The sequence below is a fragment of the Heptranchias perlo genome, chromosome 21 (assembly GCF_035084215.1).
Source record: "Heptranchias perlo isolate sHepPer1 chromosome 21, sHepPer1.hap1, whole genome shotgun sequence".
NCBI lineage: Eukaryota > Metazoa > Chordata > Chondrichthyes > Hexanchiformes > Hexanchidae > Heptranchias > Heptranchias perlo.
Window position 1 is genome coordinate 10,688,194 of NC_090345.1, and position 14,540 is coordinate 10,702,733.

Here is a 14,540-nt window from a genome sequence, read left to right on the forward strand (position 1 = left end):
AGTTTAACAAACCTGTGTTCTGGAATAGAAATGAAATCTCTTCCAGAGGTTTAACAGGGATGAGGGGGGAAAAAAAAAGGTCTTTTGATTGAATTCCTCTTAATGCAGTTTAAAAAAAATTCAAGGCTTAAGGCCAACAAAAAGGGATATGTCAGCTTTAAGAGAGCTGCACTCCATCCATCCCCTTAAAGTGCACCCGGAGGCCAGAACTATAAGGAGAGGAGCTGGGAGTGGGTTGGACCCATCATTTAGAGGCGGGCAGTGTATTGACAGCTTGGAGGGACTGTGACTCTGGGCTGGCGAGAAGGATTCACTTCCAGCTTGCAGGAGTGTGCGAACGGCTGAGGGAGATTACAGATTGTGCCGCTGCAGAGATTTGCTCCGCTAGTTAAAGACGGCAGACAAATCGCGGACCCGTTTTTGAATTTGCATGTGCAGTCAATACTCTGCACTGAGAGAAACCATGGAGGAAGCTACAAATGGTAAGGAACCCAGCGAGTTATCACTATGCCTTGTGGGGAGCTGTGATGGTGGGAAGGTTGGGAAGAAGATAACTTGTAAAACTCACTGAGAAGGTTAAAAAAATAATAAGAGTTAAAGTTTGATTCGTTTTGTCGGAATGTTTTTGCAGAAGCAGCATGATATGAGCAGTAGTTTTGGGCGAATGTAGATTAGATCTCTGTGGGTTTTTGCTCTGAATTTTTTTGGGCAGATTGAAATTGTTTCTGATGTTAGCTATAGTTTGAAAGTCATCCTTTTGTTTTGTCTTCTCTCTCTCTTGTGCGGGCTAGTCCAAGAATGTTTTTTTTAATATATATATATTTTGTTTAAAAAGTGTGCTGTCGTCGATTAAATTTAGTGAGCAGAAGGAAGGCAGGCGGTGTGAGAGAGTCTGGGGCTGGCTCAGTGAATTAGCTGAAGCTGTGCTTTGTGCTCTGGCTTCTCTCTTGACTTCATTTGCTTTGTTCGGTGAGCTGTTTCAGTGGAGTGTGGGTGGTGGGGTTGGAGGGAACCCAACCTGCCCTCTCGTGTTAAGCGATCCTTGGCCTCCCCGTCGGAGAGTCTGGTCCATTGGTTAGTATAATTAGTTCAGGTTCTGGCCATTACACTGCAGCAGGGATTTAACCCCTGGAGGGCTGTATATATATTTTTTTTTGCAGCAAGTATTTTCAGTTTGGTGCGGATTCTCTTGGCAAATCTCACACTTAAGGACAATGGAAAAATACTGGGAGATTTCACACTGACTAAATGAGGTGAAGCATTCCCTCACACAAGAAGAAATCAATATTATAGCTTGGATTCCGACAGTAAAAAGTCCATTCAGGCTCCCGCATGTGTCCAATTTATAGGGGTCTGTTATTGGTCCTAAGGAGTTCCAAGTAGAGGAAAAAGTTAGTACAGTAACATTGCACATCTTTTGCACACTTTGCACATGCAGCGCACCACAATTAAGTTGCAGGCAAATTCAATTAAACAAACAAAATGGAGGAGCAACTGAGCAAAATGGAGGGCAGCCTGCACAAAATGGTGGCGATGTTAAACCGCTTAGCGGCGTGTTCTTTCTGAGTCACTGCAAACCAGGATCGTTCCTATCGTATTATATTGAAATGAATCCGAGATAGTAGGAATGCTTGAAGATAAAGAGGCAGATTTTAAGATGGGTGAAGAAGTGCCAATTACACGAGCAGATAATGCAAATGTCATGCAGCTAAAATATTCCTGGACAGTCTGTTAATATTAAGAAACAATTCAGAGATTCAAATGCGAATAAAGTGCATAAAATAGTAAAATAAGCCAGTGTGGTAGTTGGATGGGATCCACTGTACAATATACAATAGAGTTCAGTGGAGATGCTGAAGACATCTAGTGGTGGACATCAATACTGCAGCAAGCAATCTTACATTGAAAGTCAAGTGTAATTGTGCCTCCAGGAGAGGCAGTGATCAGTAGCAGGACATTTCCCTACTGTGGGGAACTGCCATCCCAACTTCAGGCCATTCTTCTGCACCGCCTAATGAATCGGAAACATTCTCAATGAGAAAGGGATATTCTATCAAGAAGGTCAGAAAAGAAAAGAAAGAACTTGCATTTATATAGCGCCTTTCACAACCTCAGGACGTCCCAAGGCGCTTTACAGCCAATGAAGTAGTTTTGAAGTGCAGTCACTGTTGTAATTTAGGAAATGCCAATTTGTGCACAGCAAGATCCCATAAACAGCAATGTGATAATCTCCAGATAATTTTAGTGATGTTGGTTGAGGGATAAATATTAGCCAGGATATCGGGGAGAACTCCCTTGCTCTTCAAAATAGATCTCTGGGATCTTATACATCCACCTGAAAGGGCAAACGGGTCCTCGGTTTGACATCTCATTGGAAAGACGGCACCCCGACAATGCAGCACTCCCTCAGTCCTGCACTGGAGTGTCAGCCTGGATTTTACGCTCAAGTCCCTGGAGTGGGACTCGAGCCCACGATCTTCTGACTCACACGAGAATGTTACCACAGAGCCACGGCTGAAACCTATGTCGTGGGGATTCATTAAATTTTATGTCCTTACGAAGGACTGACGAACCTTTTAATTTAATTAAAAGGGTGATGTCCCTGTAGACTCGTCTTCTGAAGCTGCTCTGAAAAACTCTGCCATCCCAGCGCCAAATTGGCGTCTGTGGGACATTCGGGCTGAAGCAGATATCATCGGATGACTGATATAATGCTTCTTTAACGTTTCTTTATATTTTAATAAATTTGGACCATTACACACTGTTGACGGTGCAATGGAACATTGTCTCACCGATTACATCACTGTGTCCTCCCACCTTTATAGAAACAGTGACATGTATTCCCGTGATGTTACCACCCTCTAATTACTGAAAAGCCAGCCAGACAAATACATTTGCCAGTAAATAATTGTGAGAGTCTGCACTCTGGATCCCACGACTAAAATGATTCCCTTTCCTCTTTGTCCTTCAGGCAGTTTACTCAGACTTGGAGTAGGAATTAGTCAGCCCTCCCCTCCCCATAGGGCTAGGCATTGAACTCAAGGACAAAATCTGGACTGGGCTAGACAGGGTGGATTCATATTTTATTTTTGTTTTTGACATCCTTTTCCTCTCCTCCTCTCCTTGAGGTATAGTTCCACTGGTGTCAGCCAGCCTCCTATATACCTCACTGAAGAAAAGACTTGCATTTATATAGCAGCTTTCATGATTTCAGGACGTCCCAAAGGGCTTTACAGCCAATGAAGTACTTTTGAAGTGTTGTCACTTTTGTTATGTAGGAAGCATGGCAGCCAATTTACGCACAGCAAGGTCCCACAAACTGCAACGTGATAATAACCAGATAATCCGTCTTATTGATGGTTGAGAAATGAATATTGGCCAGGGGTGAACTCCCGTGCTGCTCTTCAAAATAGTGCCGAGGGATCTTTTACGTCCACCTGAAAGATCAGACGGGTTTAACGTCTCATCCGGAAGACAGCACCTCTGACAATGCAGCACTCCCTCAGTATTGCACTGGAGTGTCAGCCTAGATTTTGTGCTCAAGTCAGTGGAGTGGGACTTGAACCCACAGCCTTTTGAATCATAGACAAGAGTGCTGCCCACTGAGCTACAGCTAACACTTAACACCGAAGTATTCTTTGTGTGTATACCTGGACATTTAGTGTTAGCAGATCACTCATCATTGGTGGATACAGTCAAGGCCAAGTCCGATCTTCTCCTCGTCCATCGCACGCACATTCCCTTTATTTGTTCTCCGGATTTGGGCGCCGCTGGCAAGGTTGCATCGAATGGCCATCGATAGTTGCCCTGAGATTGGTAGATGGATTAGAGGGGAGCTGAGGAGAAATCTTTTCACCCAGAGGGTGGTGGGGGTCTGGAACTCACTGCCTGAAAGGGTGGTAGAGGCAGAAACCCTCAACTCATTTAAAAAGTACTTGGATGTGCATACGAAGAGCTGTAACCTACAGGGCTACGGACCAAACGCTGGAAAGTGGGATTAAGCTGGATGGCTCTTTTTCGGCCGGCATGGACACGATGGGCCGAATGGCCTCCTTCTGGGACATAACTTTCTATGATTCTATGAGAAGGTGGTGGTGCTGGGCCTTCTTCTTGAAGCTGCTACAGTCCTTGTGGTGATCCTGCTCCCACCATAGGGAATTCGAGGATTTTGACCTAGTGCCAATGGAGGAAGCCAAATCCCATCTGTTGTAACCGTCACTACTTTGCCTGTCTCGTCCTGCAGTGATACCACAACCTCAACCACCACTTCCCCCCCCCCCCCCCCACCTCCCATTCTATCTGCAGTTCTTGCCAAATGTACAAATGAAACATTTTATAATGTTCGGGGATGTCTTCAGGCCAGGTAATGTGATAGGGGTGAAAATGAGCCAATGGCATTTCTTACTATGCCACCCATTGCCTGAAAGACAAGCTAAGCCTACAGATAGTGACGATGGTTAGGTAAGGTTTCATAGGCCCCTCCTACCTCCCACCTCCCCTTCCCCCCACCCACACTGATATAGTGGAAATGCAGAAGGACCTCACATTACCATCCAGTTTGAAATCTCCATTTTACATATTCTTATTTGGTTTCCGGTGGTAGAATCTAGTTATTAGCGAACAATAATGTCAAACAAATTGGATTTGATGCCTTTTTTCTTTTCCAGTTTGAACCTCTGATCTCTACAGACTAAATAGGAGAGCTGCTCCATAATGAGGTATTAAACACGGGAATGGAAAAGATTAGAAAAAACTATTAGTCTATCTGACTGGTCCCAGAAAGAACCATACTCTATCTATCATCTTTACTCAGCAGGAGCATCTCATCATAATTCCTCCCCGATTTCCTTCGCCCCACCATTGGCGGCCGTGCCTTCAGCTGCCTAGGCCCTAAGTTCTGGAATTCCCTCCCTAAACCTCTCCGCCTCGCTCAGCTCCTTTAAAGATAGTCCTTAAAACCTACCTCTTTGACCAAGCCTTTGGTCACCTGTCCTAATATCTCCTATTGCGGCTCGGTGTCAAATTTTGTCTGATAACGTTCCTGTGAAGCGCCTTGGGACGTTTTACTACGTTATAGGCGCTATATAAATGCAAGCAGCTGTTGTTGTTATTGTCCAGCTATTCAGAAGTTAGCAGTGTTAATTATATCTTGAGGATAAACCTTCCCAGGGAAATGTTCACTGTGCGGACCGTTGCTGGTTTTACTTGACTGTGAAGACCTTACACTGCGACTTGCCTTTCCCTTGTTATTGACTCAGCTGCCCGCCATTACCAGTTTGTTTTGATTGCTGCCGTGTATCAGGTGACATGGCGGTCAGTCCAACCGAATCGCAGGACCCCACAAAGTAATTACTCTCCTGTCGTTGATCACAAAAAAAATACATTTTATGTGCTGCTTTTAGCAACAAGAGCTTCCGTTGTCCTGAGGACGTTAAGAAGAAACACGTGCACAGAATGCGTGGTTAGTGCCGTGGACTATATTGTTTGCAGCGAATTGTCACACAGACTGCGTCCAAGTACTTGAGTCTCCGCTCACCACACAGCTGGAAATTTTGCATCTGTGTCACGCCTGCAGCTGTTTTTGCAGACGGTCCCCGATGTGCAGTTGTTTTACTGCGGTCTTGGCTTGCAGTGGGATGCTATGATAGGGCTCGACACCCCCTGGACTGGCCAAGGGCAAAATCAGCCCAGGAGTTCTTGCTCCTGGTTGCTAACCAGTGGCTCCTGCTGGAAAGAGTGTGTGTTCCTGTGTACAAGTGTGCGTATACGAATTTGGGAATATACAAGACCAGAAAGGACCAATACCATCCATCTGGTCGTCCTCTGTGTCTGGGAAGTATTGGCCTTATATTCTGCCCCTACCGGCCCACGTACACAGTTGCTCGAGGACAGGATCTGGTTCAGCTCCGATTGTTCCCAGTGCCTTACCACAGTCACAGGTAAGGCACTGGAAGCTGTCAGCACCCCCGCGGAGCAGCACACCCAGCACGAGTCCAGGCCTTCAGGAGAGAAAAAGAAAGAACGACTTGCATTTATACAGCGCCTTCCACGACCTCAGGATGTCCTGAAGCCCTTCACAGCCCATGAAGTACTTTTGAAGTGTAGTCACTGTTGTAATGTAGGATACACAGCAACCAATTTGTGCACAGCGAAGTTCCACAAACAGCAACGTGATAATGACCAGATAATCTGTTTTTTAGTGACGTTGGTGGAGGGATAAATATTGGCCATGATGTCGGGGAGAACTTCCCTGCTCTTCAAAAATAATATCAGAGGATCTTTTACGTCGACCTGAGAGGGCAGACGGGGCCTCAGTTTAACGTCTCGAATCGAAAGGTAGGATCCTCTGACAGTGCAGCACCCGCCTCGGTAGTGCACTGGGAGTGTCAGCCTGGATTACGTGCTCAAGTCTCTGGAGTGGGACCGGAACCCACAACCCTCTGACTCAGAGGCGAGAGTGCTGCCAACTGAGCGCGCGGCTAGAAGGAGAAACGAGGGGGAAAAAAAAGTTTCTTAAAACAATCCAGCTCTGGGCAGCTGAAACGCTCTGCAGGAGGCTTGCATTATTAGGAAGGGACTCATTCAATGAACCTCGTTGTTTTTGAACAGTTAATGATGAGCAGAGGGTCCCGGGCTAACGAGACACAGCGGGTCTCGAGGGGGAGGGGGATGCACCGGCTGGCATGAGTGCTGAGAGATTCCATTCACTTAGGAGTCTTCCTGATGCAAACAGAAAGCGATCATGAAGCAAAAGCAGAGCTTTACAAAGCTCTAATCCCACACTCGGTAAAGGCAATGCACACATAGCGGGTGATTGACCTCCGCTCATTGCTACAGGGGATGCTGCTTTCCAGCAGTAATGCCCTTTCCCTTGTGCTTTTACTGACTCATTATACTCCAGAACAAAGTAAGGAAACTAATTTCCCTCCTTTCTCATTATCTGTCATTATTTAATTCCAATTGTTTTCTTTTTTGAAAATAAAATGCTACTTAAAAGTAGACTGATAAACTGTCACCCCATCATTAAATGGATCGGCTTCTTATTTAAAAAAAACGATTAATTCATTAAAAAGTATAATTAAAATTAACATCTGCTGCAGCACCAACTTTCCCCAGAGGTAAACGCAGACAGTTGCTTGATGGATCTTATCTCTGGCTGTTGGATCGTCCCCCAAGTGACTGGGGATGGTCAATGGCCAGAAAAGATGGCGGCCTGTGTCACCAGCGGGACTCTTGCAGGGTTGCTATGGCCCCCTGCCTCTCAAGATGCGCTAAACATTTCTTCAGGTTGTTCCCATTACCTCACAAAGGCATTGGCGCATTCGGGGTTGCCAACGGCGATGACGCTTTAAGGTAAAGGTACCCTCAGATTAGTGGTGCTCGGCGTGTTGCCGAGTTAGTTAATCTCGCCACCAAGCTCTCCTTAGCGTGTCTGTCTCTCTGTGCCTTTGTAAAGGCAGGGTTAAAAATCCCTCTCCACAACTTCACACGAACGTTTCCCAAGTGTTCTTTACTGCAATGCTGGTTCTGCTTTAGGAAACATTTTGGAGAGAGAGAGGGAAAACAGAAGTTTTATTGACGGGAGCAATTGAGCTTATTTACTTAACGGGGGAAAAAAAATGTGTTCTTAAGGTTTGTTTTAGTGGTCTGTTAGTCAGCTTAGCCCACACTGAGAAAATAAAGAGCATCTCTTTGTCTATTTACACTGAGCAACTTAAGCAGATATAAAAGCGACTCCCACGCATGCTTTCCCAGGACCGTGTTCTCTTAAAGGGACATCGCCACCTGACTGAGCAGCTTTCGAGCAGACTTGGTTCCCAAAGCACTCCAGAGGGAGAGTGGAGGTGTGAAAATCTCTGCTGCAATGTCACCGTGTCGCCTGTTGTACCAAGTTTCCGTGCTCGTCCAGTTTCCACATGACATCCTATCCAGCAGGGGCCAAAGGATGGCCGTCAGGAGTTGGAATCTTGGATGATTGCTTTCCCTTCCTAGCTGAATGGCACTGAGGCCATCTCCAGCTACCACCCAAAGTCAGCACAGACATCAAATCTGATGGGCTAGTATGTGAGACTTAAAGCTACACCGAATGGCGCACCTACTGTTTGACAAACGTGATTTAAAACACAAGGTACGATGTGATGATGTCACCGTGATTGCCGATTGCCCATACCTTGCATCTCCAAACCTCCGCCGCCCATACCCTAACTCGCACCAAGTCCCGCTAACTCATCAACCCGTCCTCGTCCTCCCAACGCTTCCAATTTAAAATTCTCACCCTCCTGTTTAAATCCCTTCATGGTCTCACCCCTTCCCTGTCGTTGTAACCTCCTCCAGTCCTACAAATCACCCCCTCCCCCCATTCCTCTTGTTTACCCCCCCGCCCCACCAGACTGACGGAGTGAAAGTCTTCCCTCTCTGCTAGTTGTAAGGGTCCTATGTGAAATCAATTCAGGCAGTCTCAACCCCAGTGGGAGTGATTCCACACCATTAAAGTCCAACATTTAGCACAAAGATTGCCGATCTCACTCTGGGAGATGGTACAAGGGCCTGGACAGCAAAGTGGAAACATTTACATTGGTGCAGGAGGAGGTGCTTTGAGGTTGGGATGAGGTCACACTGCTGGGCTGGGTAATGTAGGTTTATTCTACATCTTAGTGCGTCACCGAACTGGGGAATGTTTGATGCTGATACTTGGGTGTCTTAAGTGTTACATGGAATTACATAGAATTTACAGCACAGAAACAGGCCATTCAGCCCAACTGGTCCTTGCCGGTGTTTATGCTCCACACGAGCCTCCTCCCACCTCTCTTCATCTAACCCTATTAGCATAACTGATGTTGTCGGACTCCAAGCTCAGGGCCGGAGAAAGCACAGCCTAAAATTTCCAGTTACTTTGCCAGGCTGAAGCTACTGTCTTGAAGGGACATCTTCCAGTAATCAATTACTTACCCACATCTGCGTCATTGACATCTAATGGCCTCACATTACCTAAAGAATTATAGTCAACAAGGCGCAACCTTACATTATGCGGAATAACAGAACTCAGGGCTATAATTAACAGAAATTTTCTTGCATATACCCCAAATCTCAATAGCGCACTCCTCATTCCTATGCGAACTTTCAGCAGCTTCCTACAAATTCTGTAACTGAATGAAAGAGCTTCAACCAAAATGGGTATTAATGTTTTCGTGGTTACATTAGATGCAGTATAACACCCAGTCAGTTCCAATACCACCCCCAGCATAACTACATCACTGGATTGGACGGGAGCCAATACAATGTCAGTGCACAGAGATGACATAACCACTGCAGATTGTTTACTGCCATTGATCTTTGTAAGAAAATAGGCAACCAGAAGGGTTTGAAGAGCTTTCAGCATCATCAAGGAAGGCAAGGGATCTGTTGAGATATTTTAGTGGCAGGGAGTCTGTGACGATGGCCACTTTCTACAAAAATGTTTTCAATTTACTCTCGCCTCTGAGTCAGAAATTTGTTGGTTCAAGTCCCAATCCAGAGACTTGAGCACAAAATCTAGCCTGACACTCCAGTGACACTGAGGAAGTGCTGCATTGTCGAAGATGCCCTGTTTCGGATGACATGTTAAACCAAGGCCCCATCCGCCCTCTCAGGTGATTGTAAAAGATCCCATGGAGCTATTTCGAAGAAGAGCAGGGGAGTTCTCCCCAGTGTCCTGGCCAATATCCCTCAACCAACACCACTAAAACAGATTATCTAGTCATTATCACGTTGCTGTTTGTGGGAGCTTGCTGTGCACGAATTGGGTGTTGCGTTTCCTAGATTACAACAGTGACTACACTTCAAAAGTACTTTATTGGCTGTATAGTGCTTTGGGATGTCCTGAGGTTGTGAAAGGTGCTATGTAAATGCAAGCCGTTCTTTTCTTTTCCTCACCTGTGTGAGACCTGGCAATGACTGTTAACAGAATGTGTGTGTGGGGTGTGGATGGTGGACGGGGTGCCTATACCTTCTGCCCCCAACAATCAGGAGCAAGAACCCCTGCTCGTTTCCTCCTCCCCTGCCCTGCCCAACCACCGCCCCCCACTCCGTCCGATTTTACTGGCAAATTGGGTTATGATGGCCCCATATGAGATTACCTGCCAACGCCTGATGATCTGCATGGTGTCCTGTAAGAAACAACATTTCTCACAGACCTTCGTTGGATATTGTTTGCATCTACTCGAGATTGTCTCAGCCTTGTTGACTAGTGCGTACTTGGTTGATCACGTCGTGAGCCACCGTGTCTCCATTATTATCAATGTTTATAAACATGATGTCGTGGGAAATGTTACTATCCTGTTGTGCAATATACAGGAGTCTGCAGATGGTGTTTGGCTGACAGAGAAATTGATTGACATATTGACACAAAGGAGGCTTAAGGAAGAGCAGATTGAAATGCTGATTGTGGGTATACAAGTAAGAGCGTAAAACATATTTGTTAGAATATTCTCGGAGCAAAAACTGGACATGCTCAATTGTTATCACAAGGGCCATTTGAGATTGATCATCTCAGAACCTTGTCGGTGTGAAGCTTTGCCAGCTTGTATCGCAATGTCTTATTTAGTATGCTATAATTATACCATTGTATTTTAACACTTTTACTACTTATCTTGTAACTTCTTAATAAAACCTTTATACTATGGAACAAAACACACTCGCAGTCTCTTAGTACAAGAGTCCGATCCTTTAACAGATTACTTACATGTCCCCTGTAGAGAGCAGTATGGAGCAGTGGGTTCAACTGGGGGGGGGGCCTTTCCAATCTCAGCTATGTCTCAGTAGGAGATGGTGCACTAATGCCAGGGACTTCCTCACAGGAAAGAAGGGAAGGGAAAGGAAAATCGCAGAGGAATTCTCTGAATTGTGCTTTTTCTGTTTTGAGAAAAATAATTACTCCATCGACCTCAAATGAAGAGGACAATCCTTCAACCATTTCATTGCCAGCTCACTGATTCCCTGAACAGCTTTAGTTTGTCAAAGCTTGGTGTGTTATTTTATGTGCTTTCCTCCCAACCTCCCCCCCCCATAAATGCATATGTTTTATCTGAATGACAATAATGCCATGTTTTAAAAGTGATGGGTCAGCTGGATTTAGTGCTAAAATGTGTTGGAGCACCTTCTTTGATCTCTGGGACTTTGAACGTCTCCAGAAAGCTTCAAGCCGTAAATGAAATGAGTCTTTGCCAAATCCACAACACAAAACTGTTTGTAATTCCACACTAATCAGCACTAAATTGTCTGTCTCACTCAGAGAGGCTACATATGGCTAGGATGGGGGAATTTCCAAAGCCACACCAAATGCAGTGAGGAATTCTCTTCTTAAGCCTTTTATACTTTTTCTTGTTCAGGTTGGAGACTGGTGTCTATTTAAATTTGTCTCCCAGCAGAAATACTGTAGCTCTATGAAACACTGGGCCTGCGATTCTGTCATGGGATAAGACAGCTGGATTTAGTAATGTAAATGACGGGGTCACAGGCATGAGTCTCCCAGAACCCAACCCATAATAGCAGCTTTAGGTTGGGATGGCGATGCATTGTTCGGCAGAGTAGAGGGAGCTTTATTGTAAATATGTTGCACATGACCTGGAGGAGCTTAATATTGATTTTAGGTGTCCTCAGGACTGATAGTCCTCGCCTTGATAAGCACAATCACTTAAAAGAACAAGTTCGAATTAAGGCTATCCCAAAACTAAAGTATTTCAAATTGGGCCAAGTTTAAATATTGGATGGATTAACCCAAAATGATTTGAGTTAGAGGGTTGCATGTTGAAAGTCAGTGTCGTGTTCAACCTTAAACATACCCCGTTTCTACTTTTTGCCACATACTCTGCTAACTGCCTGAAAGAGTGGTGGAAGCAGATTCAATAGTTTACTTTCAAAAAAGGGAATTGGATATATACTTGAAGGGGAAAAAAATTGTAGGGCTGTGGGGAAAGAGCAGGGGTGTGCTCTTTGAAAGAGCCAGCACAGGCACGATGGGCCAAATGGCCTCCTCCTGTGCTGTACGATTCTATAATCAAAGTGACAAGAATGAAACATTTTTGTCTATCAGATTGTTGGCTTATTTCTTTCTTTCTGTCACAGTATAGAGAGGATTAAAAACCGGGAAAATGGTCCAGCAAGTTTCACCACCCAAAAGCCCCAGAATGGACATGTCACTTGTGACAGGTATCCCAAGCCACTCAATTGAAAAACAAGTATGCTGTGGGTTTTGTCTGAATATATGTTTGATTGGCAGCTCTGTTTGAGTTTAAGAGATACTTACTTAAATTTTCTCTGTCCCAGTCAAATTTTGAAAGCATGTCTCAGCCTGTCTTCTTCCAATTGAATAGTACATGTGAAGCCATCAGTGAGATACAGATAGGCCAAAGACAATTTATGGAGAGTCAGTAACTAACTGCCTCCCTATTAAAGGACCTTGTGCCAGGTCTAGTGCACATTGAAGTTTATAGCAGAGGTGAATGTTACTTTCTGCCTTTCAAGGAAGGGAAGACGTCAGCCAGTAACCACTGTGAATCTATAGTGTGTCATCACTAATGCTCACTTATTCGTTCACTGTTTAATAAATCTGTTTGTCAGTTTATTACTTAAGCCATGGTCCAGTGGAGTAGTTCTACCACTGCCTTCTGAAGTCAAGGAAGATCATGTGATATAACCAGTAGTTGGAGTACAGTGATAAGGGTTTTCTGTTTGACATCCTGGGTTCAGCACAAAGCATCTAGAACTTGGGCAAGTAAAGTCCCCTGTGTGGTTCATCTGGAGTGAGGGGCTTACTTAAGGGAGCAGTCTATAATGCTGAGCCTGAGAGAAATATCTGATCACCCTAAATCCTACAAACTGTCGTGACCGGATATGGGGAGGGTGGGGGGAGTTTCTGCAGGGGTTGTCCTGCGTTCCTCTATAACTTCAGCTGAAGAGGTCCCCGGAGAAACTTACGCCAACTTTCCGAGGTTTCAGCGCCTCGTCCGTCGAAGTTAAAGTGGATGGGCGGGAGAACGACCGCAGATATTCACCCCCTATGTACGTCAGATGTCTCCTTCTTGAAATATAATTTATTGAAATCGTTGTGGATTATTTAACTAATCCCATTTGACGCTGCATGATTCATGTTGGAGTGAATCAAAATTCCACCTTAATTCTGGGGACACTTTGACATATAACCTGCCCTCTGTCCTAGGGCTGTACGGTAGTTTGACACTGGTACTGACCTGAAAGAACCAGGGCGGGGGGAAATGAGATTTTTTTTGTTTTTTACGCAGTGAGCCGTTACGATCTGGAATGCACTGCCTGAAAGGGTGGTGGAAGCTAATTCAATAGTAACTTTCAAAAAAGGAATTGGATAAATACTTGAAGGGGAAATAGTTGCAGGGCTATGAGGAAAGAGCAGGGGGAGTGGAACTAAATAGATAACTCTTTCAAAGAGCCGGCCCATGCACGATGGGCCGAATGGCCTCCTTCTGTGCTGTATGATTCTACGTCCTTGGTCTGCAGCCGGAGACTATCTTCCCTGCACATAAAATATCTCCTTGCTCTAAATGTCCATGTTCCTAGATTTAGAAGGTTCAAAACCTTCATTAATGTAACTATGACAAACCTTGGGTCGTTATCAAAAATGAGCCTACAGCAATTATCTAGGCGCACATTAAGATGCTGCTATATTGGGCCTTGTGATTTGATCAACCGTGATAGATTGTTCATGAATGTTCCTGGCTGATCTATCATACTTGCTCTGGTAGCCATGTTTTGCTTTAGCAATTCCCATTAATTGTTCTCAGTCTGTTTCTCCATGGACAGTTCCCATTGACTCTGATTTGACCAAAATGGATTAACGCCCGGAAGACTCCATTAAAGTGGATGTGTGCCTTTATTCTTGATCACTTCAGCTCTGAAGCTGTTAGGAAGATGGTGCTGTTTCCTCGATGTGTGTTGCACCGAGCTAGTATGGATGCCTTGTGGGCACAAACCGAATGCTGCGTTACTGTATAATTAGCTGCTTGATCCGTATCAAACATGGCAGACTTCATGACCCTGAAAGCAAAGCTGCTGAAGGCCTAAAAGGGAAGAGCATTGCTTGCAGAAGTCCCAGAATGTCAGCTTTACTCCGGAGTAGGATATATCACTGGCTTCCTCTTCATATTTTCTTCTTCCTTATGTCTGTGCAATTCATGCAATGAATAAATTAGTAACGCAATGCAGATTTTTACCACAACAATGTAATTATTATTCTTGGTTTTAACCATTGATTGGCAACATACCTGAAATGCCTGTGTCTTTCGATATGACAGGGTAAACTATGACTTGCATGGTTTTGTTTCTTCCAATGTGTAACTTGCTTTCAGTGGTGAAACCCATAATGTTCCTTTTTGATATACGGTGGCATGAAATGTTGTAGGCACACAGGAACAGGAGGAGGCCATTCAGCCCCTCGAACCTGCTCCGCCATTCAATTAGATCATCGCTGATCTGTACCTCAATTCCATTTACCTGCCGTACCTCCATATCACTCGGAGGGAGGGGGGGTG

General features: G+C 44.9%; 1 protein-coding gene across 2 annotated transcripts in view; it reads left to right on the forward strand.

Moving 5' to 3' along the window:
- The window catches only part of lzts2a (leucine zipper, putative tumor suppressor 2a), a 168,261-nt gene that overhangs the window by 80,590 nt on the left and 73,131 nt on the right, over window positions 1–14,540 (forward strand). Inside the window, exon 1 of one of the 2 annotated variants that reach the window (XM_068002092.1) lies at window positions 263–482. The exons of the other annotated variant lie outside the window; for it this stretch is intronic. The gene's annotated coding sequence lies outside the window, so the exon portion shown is untranslated. Of the gene's footprint in view, window positions 1–262; window positions 483–14,540 lie in introns of those variants that run through there. 2 annotated transcript variants of the gene reach the window in all.